Source organism: Lycium ferocissimum, chromosome 5 (assembly GCF_029784015.1).
Source record: "Lycium ferocissimum isolate CSIRO_LF1 chromosome 5, AGI_CSIRO_Lferr_CH_V1, whole genome shotgun sequence".
Lineage (NCBI taxonomy): Eukaryota > Viridiplantae > Streptophyta > Magnoliopsida > Solanales > Solanaceae > Lycium > Lycium ferocissimum.
The window spans coordinates 73,906,927-73,920,688 of NC_081346.1; the positions used below are offsets into that span (position 1 = coordinate 73,906,927).

The 13,762-nt window shown below is 30.5% G+C and overlaps 1 non-coding gene across 1 annotated transcript; it reads left to right on the plus strand.

Annotated features, from left to right (window-relative positions):
• The first annotated feature begins 3,652 nt into the window (after nucleotides 1-3,652).
• TRNAL-AAG (transfer RNA leucine (anticodon AAG)) lies at nucleotides 3,653-3,733 on the plus strand. The gene has a single exon. It is a non-coding gene; the product is annotated as a tRNA-Leu (tRNA).
• Nucleotides 3,734-13,762: the final 10,029 nt, after the last annotated feature.

Below are 13,762 nucleotides of genomic sequence, written 5' to 3' on the forward strand. Positions count from 1 at the left end.
CGTTCGAAACTCAATCCTAAAATTCGAGTTAAGATTCGATTTGAAGCAACATAACATGATTCAATATTGCACCATCTTCTATTCTTATCGGATAACATGTTCTTACTTTGTCTTTCCCTTAATAAGTTATGAAAATTGGTACCTTTTTATCTACAACTGCTGTGGGGAAAAAACAAAATATAATGTACAAAGTTTAAGATAAAAAAAAAATGGAAATTAATGATCTAAACCAAGTCATAGATATTTGTGTCGCTTTAAATTATCCCATAAAGAATACAATTGAAAAATTAAAATTAAATATTTTTAAAGATGAAAGTATGAATTTTATTTTTTGGACAACCTAAAAATAAAAATGTATTACATAAATAGGAATGAAGAAAGTAGCATAAATTCAAATTCTAAGTTTTTTCCTCTTAGCCGTCCATTGAATTGCAATTCTCTTTTGCTAAGACTTTTTTTCATGCTCAAGACTTAAAATTGTTAATGTAATTTGATCTTTCATTAATAGGTTGTTGCTTGTTAAGTTCAATTATAGAACTTTTGTACTTTGATCTAGCAATTATATATGAATCTAATCAAAGATAAATTTCCATAATAAGGATAAAATCTTAAATTTAATTGAACTTGCTCCATAATGGTGGTAGAAGTGCAACACTATGTAGAACGGCGTTGCACTTGCTAAGTAAATTCTTAAAGTATGTATATATATATATATATATAGAGTCTGCAGAAGCTCGTGTTGAGTCCAGGCCCAAGATCAAGGTAAAAAAACTCCATAATAGTTTAAATTAGAAAATAAATAATTTGATATTTTGTAAACCAACATAGCTTGAAGTATTTAAAATAATTTCAAACTGACTATAACAGTAGTCGACTTCTATTTTGCTTCTTCTCTGAGGTGATTCAAGAATTTTTCTATTATTTTTTTAACTAAGATTTCGATATAAAAGAATTCCTTTATTTCTTCACCATGAATTGTTGCATCGTTTTCTGAAAATATATCATATCAGCCTTTAGCTAAACTAAAAAAGTTCGAGAGTAGAAAAGATAAATAACAAAATTAACTTTAAAAGTTACAAAAATATTTAAAAAGTTAAATGTTATTAAAAACAAATGTAAAGGTGAGATTGAGAAGCTGATTACTTAGTAAGCACAGTATTGTCCGTTTCTCTTTGCTCCCCCCCCCCCCCCCCCCCCCCCCCCCCAAAAAAAAAAAAAAAAAAAAACCCAACACACACACACAGAGTCTTAATTAAACAGATTGAATAAAATTTAAAAGTTCTTTTTCTTTTATTTCCAAAGATCTTAATATATTAATTCTTAAAAAGTGTTAATACCATAATGTACTAAAAGTTAGTGCACCCAAAAAACTTAAGATTCAACGTAAAATCTAAAAAAAAAAAAGTTTTTAGAAATACTTGTGGTTTCATATGCTCGATTAATAAAAACCATGTTTTATGAATTATAAATTACTGTTTTCAAAATAATTATATAATTTGGTTCAAGTAAAAAACATCAAACTACATTTTACATTTATTCTTGTTGAGAAATTAGTGAATTTACTTATAAATAAAATAAAATAAAATAAAATAAAAAATTTGACACTTTAAACTAATATTAATATATGCTAATTCTAGTTAATCATACAAAATATAAAAAATAAATATAAAAAATAACTACTTTTCTTATTTTCGACTTTCTTTTTCCTTTCAAAAAATGCATGTAATATATTTTTTCCTTTTGTTTAGTCTAAGTGGAATATTATTTTGTAAAATTTACATCATAATAATATTATAACTATGCTATAAGTCCCAAGTAGTTAGAGTCTACTAAATTAAAAAATTAAATCATGTCTCAATGCAACGACATACCTAATAATTTTGTTCCTTCCCGCTTTTTTAAGGATCGATTTTGGAATTTGTTTTCTATTAGACAAAATTATGTTAAAATATTGTACTTAAATTTATATTTTTAATAAAATGATTATCAAGATATAAGATCAGGAGAATTTTAACTATAATCTTAGAATGTACAAAATGAAAGTACTTCTAATACCAAATGAGTTCTTCAAAGTTATTATTTTCTTACCTTTGTGCATAATTATTTTTATTAGATGACATTATCACCATTCACTACTTTTTAAGCATTTTAAAGGGTCTCAAACTTTGCTAAATTTGCCAAATTGAATGTGACAAACTAAGTAATAAAGGAATAAAGTAGGGCTAAATATATGACATAGAAAAAAGTTATGGTACATTCAAAAAGTTGAACTAAGGGCCATGTATTACCAAAAAATGGTTTGGAAATTTTTTTATTCATTGGAAAAATACTTGGTACTTGTTGCAATAAATATCAAATATAAGGGTAGTTTTGCAAAAACAAATCCTTTTGGTTAACAAACTCCACAACCAAATAGTTCAAATGAAACCAAGGACGACAAAATCTTTTCATTGCTACTTATTACTTATAGTAACATTCACCACTTTTTAAGTATTTTAAAGGGTCTCAAACTTTGCTAAATTTACCAAATTGAATGTGACAAACTAAGTAATAAAGGAATAAAGTAGGGCTAAATATATGACGTAGAAAAAAGTTATGGTACATTCAAAAAGTTGAACTAAGTGGCCATGTATTACCAAAAAAGGTTTGAAATTTTTGTTGATTCATTGGAAACATACTTGGTACATGTTGCAATAAATATCAAATATAAGGGTAGTTTTGTAAAAGCAAACCTTTTGGCTAACAAACTCCATAACCAAATAGTTCAAATGAAACCAAGGACGACAAAATCTTTTCATTGCCGCTTATTACATATATATATATATATACCCACACACACTCAAATTTTATATAGATTGGGTTGTCCACTTAAGATTGATTGCCCATTGGTCGAGGGAAGTAAATATCTCATAATCAATTTTAGACATGCACTTTGGAAATTGAAATCGCAGATCTGAACTTAACTTCTGAGCTGGCTTTATGTCTGAAGTTGAATTAAGTTTAGTTGCAGTTTAACTTCAGACATGAGGTCTGAAGCTCAAAGTGTCCTAGCTTTGATGTTAGGCTCTTCTATTTATAAAGAAGATAATTGAAATCAAACTTTCTTTTAGCTTTATCATATACATTCTAACTGAAATTCAAAGCATGGAAATCAAAGTTCCTTTTAGATTGTGCACCGATAATTAAAGAATCTATACGTGTAAACTCTACAAGAGTTTGTGTGAAGTGCAAAGCAGAAGAAGAAGCGAAGAAGCAGGCAACAATAATGTATATTCGATGTGTTTGTCAACACTGATTAAATTCTAAACAATTATTAAAATCAAACAATGTTTTAATGGTGTCATCACAAGCGACTACACGGTGTTATTTCTACGTTTTAGTCTCATCTGTTCTAGTCTTGGTGGGACGAGTTACTTCCGATACATTCTTTGGTAGAAGGTGACAAGTATCCTAGAATTAATCGAGGTACGCGCAAGTTGTCTTGGACACCACGGTTATTAAAAAAAAATAAAAGAATGTAGTTACATCCTTGTTTAAAAGCAAGCAAAGAGGGGGACTAGGGTTGGGTTTGTCAAACAAATTTTCATCAAAGAAGATATAAATTGTGGATGCAAAATAATTATAAATTGTTTGTGCTTTCTAAAACAAACAAGTTGAGATGGCCGAGTTGGTCTAAGGCGCCAGATTAAGGTTCTGGTCCGAAAGGGCGTGGGTTCAAATCCCACTCTCAACATTCTCTTTTTCTTTCCTTTTGCAATTTCCAATTTTAGTTCTACTTGATTGGACGACTCATTTTTGAGATATAAGGCCCAAATGTAAGCCCATTGACCACTTGCTGTCGGTTTAAACAGATTTTTGCACGGATTGTCTTTCATACGGACTGTTCTTTAATTTGCCCCGCATGTATGTGATCTTTAATTTTTGAAATGCCTTTTCTTGAGCTGGGGTTTTATCAGAAACAACCGCTCTACCTCTCAAGTTAGGGGTAAGGCCTGCATACACTCTACCCTGCCCAGACCTTATTTATGAGATTATTGGGTATGTTGTTGTTGTTATATGTATGTGGTCTTTGATTTTTCCCTTTGCTGCTTATTTAATAAAAATATTCAGATATGCTTCACTCGGCATAAGTTATGTAACATTTTCATCAAACAAGATATAAATTGTGGATGCAAAATAATTATAAATTTTTTGTGCTTTCTAAAACAACAAGTTGAGATGGCCGAGTTGGTCTAAGGCGCCAGATTAAGGTTCGGTCCGAAAGGCGGTTCAAATCCCACTCTCAACATTCTCTTTTCCTTTCCTTTTGCAATTTCCAATTTTAGTTCTACTTGATTGGACGACTCATTTTTGAGATATAAGGCCCAAATGTAAGCCCATTGACCACTTGCTGTCGGTTTAAACAGATTTTTGCGCGGATTGTATTTCATACGGACTGTTCTTTAATTTGCCCAGCATATATGTGATCTTTAATTTTGAAATGCCTTTTCTTGAGCCGGAGGTCTATCAAAAACAACCGCTCTACCTCTCAAGGTAGGGATAAGGTCTGCATACACTCTACCCTGCCCAGATCTCATTTATGGGATTATTGGGTATGTTGTTGTTGTTGTTATATGTATGTGGTCTTTGATTTTTCCTCCTGCTGCTTATTTAATAAAAATATTCAGATATGCTTCGTTCGGCATAAGTTTTGTAACATTTTTATCTTTGGAAATTGATTTTTTGCCTCGTTCGTAAGACAAGTTCTGTAGGAATTAAGTTATGCAGCATAAGTTGTGTGGTATTTTTCAGATTGTGTTGAGTGTTAAAAGTTTCGCCTTTTCCAAAGATAACTTGTGTGGATGTGCTGATACATATGCCAAAGCTAAACACTAACTATGTCGAACGAAATCTAAACTTATGTTTTTTTTCAAATTATGCTGAATGTTGAAAGTTTTGTATTGTCCGGCATAACTCGTGAGATGTTATGATACAACGCTAACTATACTGGACGAAATTTAGTTTATGCCGCGCCAAAAGTGCTGAAAGGCAAAAATTAAAGATCACAAATTTGAGAGACAAAAATTACAGACCACTCGAAACAGGAGCATTTGTTGGAATAACCCGGTTTAAACTTTTAAGCTACTTTTTGTTCAGAAAACTTAACCGAGTATTCCGTTGAACCGAGTATTCCGTTGAATGATTGGTGTTTAATTTTGTCCCTATTCTTAAAAATTATGCATAAAAAAATTCTTTTGATTTTATATACGTTGCAATTGACATTTTTACTCTTCCGGTTATAGACACTGGACAAGAAGTGAAGAAACTAACAATCCACAACACAATTCATTGGGCATTATAAACAAGGTTTACATATCCAAAAAAAAAAAAACTATTTAAATAGACAATAACTAACTGTTAATTGTTAAATACTCCCTCCGTTCACTTTTACTTACTATGGACTTTGCACTTTCTTTAAGAAACTAAAACTGCATTGTGCATTTTATCATGATATTCATATTAATTGGTGATTAAGTCTTGAAAGATGATTTGGAGAATAAATAATTAATGTTAGAGTAAACATAATTTTTTTTTCTTGATATGTTAAAATAGACAAGTAAAAATTAAAAATTATTTTATTATAGTAAAAAGTAAAAGTTAACAGAGGAGTAGTTCCAAGAAACAAATAGTTCGAAACTACAAGTAATTAGACATTGGGAAGCGGAGTTTATCGAAGAGATTGATGGATTTTGGAAACCCTTTCTGTTACTCCCCCGTTTCATTTTACTTGGCTCATGTTGATTTGACACGCCCGTTAAGAATGTATTTATTACTGTTTACTTTACTAAATTAACATTATTAATTATGCTGTGAAAGTCTAAATTTGACTACTAGTACCTTATGTTGTTGTTTAATGATAAGGGCAGTATTGAAAGAAAAAAATAAATTATTCTTAATTTTCTAAAATGGACAAGTAAAAAAATTTATTTTGTCAAGGGAGTACTTCTTATGTGACAAACTTTTAATTTAATATAGTTTGTTAAAAAAAGAACAATATTTTGTTTATTTAATATTTTATCCTTAATAGAGGTGGAGCTAGGATTTGAACTTTATGAGTTTAAATTCAAGGACAGCGACATCAGGTATTAGTCATTGAGTTTTGAATTTAATTTTTGTACATATTTAGTGAGTTTAATTTCTTAATAAAAATACATAATTTGAACTAATTAAAAACTACCAAATTTGGCTGAACCCTATGTTACATTTTAGCTCAGCCCTAATCCTTTGTGATGGCTTCCTTGGACCTGCTGGATATGAAAGTTCATTATTTTACTAGACGAGATAAAATGAAAAGATATATGCAACTCTCACTTACACTCGATAATTAGTAGTGGTAAGGATAATCTTAATGCTTTGCAAAACCAAAATTCCTTAATTTTTGAAATCATGTGTCTAATCAAATTATTGCAAAAAATAATATTCCTGTTGTGAAATATGTCAATTATTGTGGATGTCCACTACTCTAGTAATTAACTCCCACACCTTCCTTAATTTCCCACACCTCCACAACCTCATCCACAATGTTTTTGAATAACTTCAATGATTAATGTCTTGTTTAAGATATCCCTTTTGTAATCCTACCTCTATGTAACAGTATGAATAGAGACATGGAATGTGAACACACTTGCTTACTTGGAAGAGAATAAGAAAAGCTCTCATCGCTTGTCTTCTATACATTTCTTGTCTACAATGTATTTCAATATTGTTACTCTTTTAACTTCATTTTATAACAATCTTATATATATATATATAAAAGCAGGCCAAAGGCCCGCTGACGTGGCGCAACACAAATGCAGAGTTTTCATTTATCTTTTTTCTCATAATTTTGGCCTTTTAATCCATTTTAACTCCTATTAGTTAATTAGTCAAAAAAAAAAAAAAACAAACGGGGGGGGGGGGGGGTGGGGGGGGGACGTGTCCTTTCGGCAGATTTTTTTGATGTTTCCAAACGCTACCTTTTTAAAAGTCAAAAGTTGTCCCGAGTCTCTCACTTCATTACTACCAACAAAACCCACAAAATATTTATACATCTCTTCCTTATCGCCTTTCTCCGATTAATATCATTGGTATTACTTACTTCAATAATGATCTGTTTCAATATATGTACAGTTCCTTTCCTTTATGGTTTTATACTGTCATTTCTTTTTGCATTATTGAGATATTAATATAGAGTTTCTTCCCTTTTAAAATTTTCTCTGTTGTGCATATATGATTTCACTCAATGTTTTTGCTTTTTAGTCCTTTTATTTGAACCCACTAATTCCCTATAATCAGCATTAACTTCCCCATAATTAGCATTGTTGAAGATGATACATACCTTCACATAATTCCCCAAAAAATCACCCAAACTCTTTAATTAAAGAGATAATGTATTCATTCAAAATTCTCTTTAAATCCATCTAATTTCCTTATTCTATTTTACTTTATCATTAATTATTTATATTTTATCTCACTTTCTTTTAATTTCATGAATAAATGATATATAATTGTCGGCAATGAAAAGTGATGTGGCAACCTTAAGACATTTAAAGCAAGCTTATGTGTGACAACCTTGACTTATAATTCAAAAGAAATGTTGGAATCTCCTCACATATATGTATTCCTTAGAAGGTTTTTTTTCCCATTCAATTGATTTGAAAATTGGTGCTTAGGTTTCATTATTTTCTCTGAATTTTATTTTTGTTATGCTTATGGGCACGGAGGCTTAGAAGATGAAAGTGAATGAGAAATGGTTGAATGTATTTTGAAGGAGGGTGGAGATAAGAAAATAAATGGAAGATTTAAGGAGAATTTAAGGAAAGATATATATTGAATGTTGTTGTAGTATTACAACTTATTTAAAGATAGATTTAATTTTCATTGTTATATGTTCGTCTCAATTGAAAGTGTTTATCAAACAAAGGTGTAGACAAATTTTTTTGTGCTTATTTCTCTTTTATTGCTCGCTTTTAATGTAGTTCTTTTTTGGCCTTCTGTTAATCTAAGGCTTATGCTTTTACCACATTAGTTCAATTTTTCATGCATATTATAATTGTATTATGCATTTTTTTTTATTGAGAAAAATTATTTGAGCTAAATGTAGGGATCAATTTCAAAAATTTAATAAGATTTTAATTACCGCGCGAAGCGCGGGTCAATTTACTAGTTCCTTTATAGTTTCAAGTATTGTCTATTAATTGTATACGACGGATCGTGAAATGCATTAGTTAATGCTTTTATTTCAGAAATAAAGAAGTGAATATAACAAACATTAGAATGAGAGAATTAGATAGCTCTCCATTAATGCTAGTTGAATAATTTAAATACGTTCTCACAATTTAATGAAGTGTTAATAAACTAACGCAATAGCAAATGCGTCGCTACCATCTGGAAAGAAAAAACTATTTACAAAAATTATTAATTCACGTGAATCCATAATCAACCCTCCAATCCCACGAAATATTTGTAGTTAATATATGTAACTCAGATAAAATCTTAATAATTAAATGTGTATTCAGTTTAATCGTCTTAATATTAATAATAATATAAGCCTAAAACTAGTTAGTGTCAACCTCATTATAAATTAGCTTATCACAAAGAAGAATTTAATATGTGAGGCAAATTCAAGATATAAAATTTATGAATTTTTATAGCGACCTTAACTTTTTTTTGATAGAAATGATAGAAAATATTATTAAAATAATATTATGCATCATACAAAGGATCATGATCACTACAGACTAGTGAGTTTGTTGAGAGGGCCATTAGTTACAATGTACTATTAGAAATTTTCCTAACAAAAGTAGCTCCTAATATGTCTATCATATAGGCTTATAAGCAAACGCACGAGGAACTGCTAGATATATTATGATATCATATAAAGCTACCTCACAATTAAATATTTATGAATTTCTTAATACATATACAGAAATCTTGACAAAAACTGTATACGTTCATGTTAACTATAAATGACAAGTTAGATTCGTCCTTGCCTAACATATTGTATGACATTTCTAGTAAAGCTCTGGTTTGAAGGAAGTTTACGCGCCACAAAAATATGTGATTGTTTTGCAATGCGGAATACCATCATGCAGAGGCGGAGCCACATGCAAAGAAGACGTAATTATACTTCGTATATAGAGTAAAATAAATTTTTACATATGTATAAAATTTGAAATCTCCTATACTAGAGAAATACAAGTTAAAATTTAAGATGTGACATTTTTGGATCTCCTTAAAATAAAAACAAAATGTGTGACTTTGAAAATAAGCAATTGCCGATTGTAACAAGTAAAAGTGGCTTGTTGTGTAAAAAATATTTACACCAGCAAATTTTGGTGGATATTTAAGTTCTATACACTTAGTGTAAAATATTAATTAAATTATCAAATCACCCAAAGGATATTTAAATTTGTGATTTAAAAAATAAGACAAGTTACCTACTGCAACAGGTAAAGAAGACCGGGTGGTATAAAAATTTATTAAACTGATGATGTATATAATTTAAAATCATTAGTTAGCCTCTAAATAAAAAGCTTGGTTTCGAAAATTGGCCTTCTACTTTGAAAATTTCATAGAGGCGAAGGCGTTAGTAAAATCTTCCTAATAAAAGAAGGTGCAAGAGATTTTAATAAACTTACCTATATAGGTTGATTAGGTTAGATTTGCAAGAATACATTCCAAAAAAATATATCAAAAGAATCTCTGATAAAAGGAAAGAAAAGAGATTAGATCATAGGCAAGTCATTAAATTTTGTCACAATAATTGTCATTATTTTTGCTATAAAAACCCCTCTCCATTAACACTTTTCTTCATCAACCATTGAATATTTTGCCTTCATAGACAGAAGAAGAGTTGATAGAAGTAATCAAGTAAGATATCATTATGCTGATTATCTTTTTTTACGTTTCTTAACGTTGATTTATGGGCTTAAATCTTAACATTGATTTATGAAATTTGTAGTGCAGCGAGGAAGTCAATGACAAGAAACCATAAATCCATTGTATCATCATTTTATCTTCATTGAATCAATGAAGCACCAAGTTATCATGGAGCCTTTGTGCTTAAACAAGGGCTTCAGGAAAATTATTTGTTTGGTGTGCAGCAGAATGGATCGGGAAAATCACCCATAGTGCTAGGAGAGAAGTAAGCATTATGTTCAGGAATATGATGATTTCATTCCAGACCATGGTGTTATAGAGTACTTCTGGATACAAGAAGTTTTTTGTGGGAAAGTCCACTGGACTGCATACAAGAGAACCAGGGAGAGAAGGGTGGAGATAATGGTGTTTGATGAATGAAGAGATTTGTCATATGCTTTCTCTAGTCTCATCCCAATTATATGCTTTCTCTAGTCTCATCCCAATTTCATTTATCATAGCTATATGTTGTTTGATATCTTCTTATTTATTGTTATCAATGTAAAATTTAGCCTTGGTATATTGTAATGATACTGATCAATATATACCTTAACTTTGTTCACCATAGTCAGAATACTTGAATGTTTTTGAAGGTATTATCTGCTAAAATGCTTTACGAACTGCAAAAATTTGATTATTGATGAGCGCAAAAACATAAAACATTATTCATATTGACGTCAAAGTTAGTATAAAAAAATATTGATCTCACGAGATACTATTCCAATCTTCTAGTTCTTGCTTAATATTTGAGAATTCAAAATAATATTAAGAAATTTATTTAAAAAGCACACATATATAAACTATATATGGATTGACTTTTAAGAAATAAAAAAAAAGTTTGACTCTAGATTTTTCATATACAATGATATGATTTCTAGATGATGAGGAACATACTTAGGGCCCGTTTGGCCTAGCTTAAAAAAAGCAACTTATAAAGTTATGAAACACATAAGCCAATTGTTAAAAATAAATTGGGCTACTTAATAACTTTTTTTTTATTGGCTTATTTTAAGCACAAAATGAGCCATATATCTCTCGTTGGCCACAAACACTGTTAAAAGTAAAACAGCTTATAAGTTGTTTTCAGCAACTTATAAGCTAAGAAAAGCGGGCTCTTAATTAACTCATTGGCTTAATTTTAATATGAAAGATTTGTCTCAAGTCGTACATACAATTTAATGATTGGACGAGCTTCAGAAAAAATGTTTGACAACTGAGAACTCGCTTGACAACTGAGAACTCTCCTTCTTAGTAAAATTACTTCTAATAACATTATCCTCGATAGGGTTCCATGTACACTTTTTCTGCAAACAAATATATATGTAACAAACATCAGAGGAACAGACGTTCCGAAGTGCCTACACTAAGAAGACATCTTCCATGGAATTTGAACTGCCAAAATCAATATACATGCTCTCTTTGAGTAAAGTTAGAGGCGGATCCAGGATTTAAATTTTATGGGTTCAATCTTAAGATTTTTAGCATTGAACCCATTATGTTTTTAAAATTAGGCGTTCATATCTACTATTTATTGCAATTTTAATAATTTTTTACACATAAATTTAGGCTCTACGTCGAAAGTTTTGGGTTCAGTTGAACCCCTACCTTGTAGGCTAGATACGCCCTGAGTAAAGTGAGTTCATCACAAAGTTTAAGCTAGGTAACGTTTTAGAGCAACCAGTTGGATGAATAAAATGGAGTCAGGTTCATGCTTTCCTTTTAACTATAAATAATTTTATCACTTTTCAGTTTTATCTTGACAAGCAATAAAATTTCCTTAAAACTATCCGGAGTATGAAAAATAAAAAATGCAGTAGTACTTCACATGGTTACAAGCATTTGGCTAACCTGTTTAGTCACAGGGATATTTTTTAATTAGAAGGATAGTCACAGGGATATTTTTCGACGAGACTATTTCCTTGCCAACCAAACACCGGAAAAAAAGATCTTAGAGGGACAAAAAGAGTCAACATGCCAAGAATAACAGCAGAAATTAGCAGGAAAACAGCTTTTGACAGTATTGTATGATGTTTCACTATATTGTATTATCCATAAGGCAATTATATTAATAATTACAGAATTCTTTACCAAAAAATCAAACACTGTGTAAGCAATAATGCCAAATTTGACTCATGAACTGTTCATTTTTCTCGTGGCACTTGCTTGAATTTTTATTATTTTTGTCAATCACCTGATTGGGATTCTTTCGTTCTTAATTGGAGGTTTGAATTCAAGCCGGAACTCAAAAGCTTTGAACCTCTAATTAAGACGGAACTTAAACATCATTCCTATAAACCAATCCCCCCTCCCCCCACGAGTCATTCTCAAAGCTGTATTCTTTCTGTAATCTCTATTCTCTAATGCCAAAAAATATTGCTCCTTTCTGCAAAATCCCTACAACCCCATAAACCAAAACACATGCAACTTTGCTTATATTTACCAACCCCACTTCCTCATTTCGACTAAACTTTCTTCTATTTTCTCAACTTCGTTAACCTTCCTTGTATGTTTACTTGATTTAGGTATTTCAAGAACTTAGTAAAGATGATAACTATAGCTGATTTTTATCATGTTATGACTGATGTTGTACCACTTTATGTGGCTATGATATTAGCTTATGGTTCTGTTAAATGGTGGCAAATTTTCTCACCAGACCAGTGTTCTGGAAATAACAGATTTGTTGCACTTTTTGCTGTACCACTTTTGTCCTTCCATTTTATTGCTGCTAATAATCCATACAAAATGAACTTAAGGTTCATTGTTGCTGACACTTTGCAGAAACTTATTGTTCTTGGTGCTCTTGCTGTTTGGGCTAATTTAAGCAAAAGGGGTAGTTTGGAATGGAGTATAACACATTTTTCTTTATCAACTCTATAAATACATACCATAAACTCATTAAGAATCGCCTGCTGCGTATGACATGGCACTTCACCCCACGTTGTGAAGGCACCACTATAAAGTTTCTGGATTGCTGCTGAGATTGCATTTGCAGCTGGCCTAGAAGGATAAAACCTGCAAGAAGCAACAAGAACAATCTAATTTTGCTCTAACATCTCAAAAATAATTTACTAATTACCACCACTTGGTGGCATCTTAAAAAAGAAAAAGAACAATATATATCTCATACCAAAACAAATAACTGGCATTGAAAAAGAAGTTGAAGCTGCTGCTACTGGAAAAAACATCCATTTTATCACAAGCACAAACAAAAACAAGAACCCGAACCCGCAAACGAATCCACATCAATACTTTAAGATGCATAGAATAATTCTACATCTAATACACAGCTTTAGTTATCTAGTAAATAAACCAAATTCGATATACAATTTCATGCATAGTTAATATTTAAAAGATTACACAATGAACAGTTGACATACTGTTTTTAAAATAGATGATCCTTCGTTTCTAAATAAATGGTGTTTTATGCTTTTCATTTTGTTTAAAGACAAGTGGTGCTTTAGGATTTCAAAGATGAAATTGATCTTATTCTTCCAAAATTATCCTTATTTACATAATAAAAAATGATTAAGTAGCTTTTCTAGGAAATAAGTAACTTAGAAAGACGTAAAATTTTATTGGGGATAAATTAATAAAAAGCACTTCTAATTTTCTAGGACCATGAGCAATTTCCCTGTATGTATTATGATATTTTTACAAAAACACCACTTATTATGAAACAAAAAGAGTAAAATGCAAGTCCCTATAACTAAGTAAAGGTTCCCTTGAACAACCAATATAATTCGAAATTTCAGACCCCAAAATTAAAGGCCTAATCACTAAATAGTTACGTAAACACCACCAATCAATTTAGGTATCCAGTTCC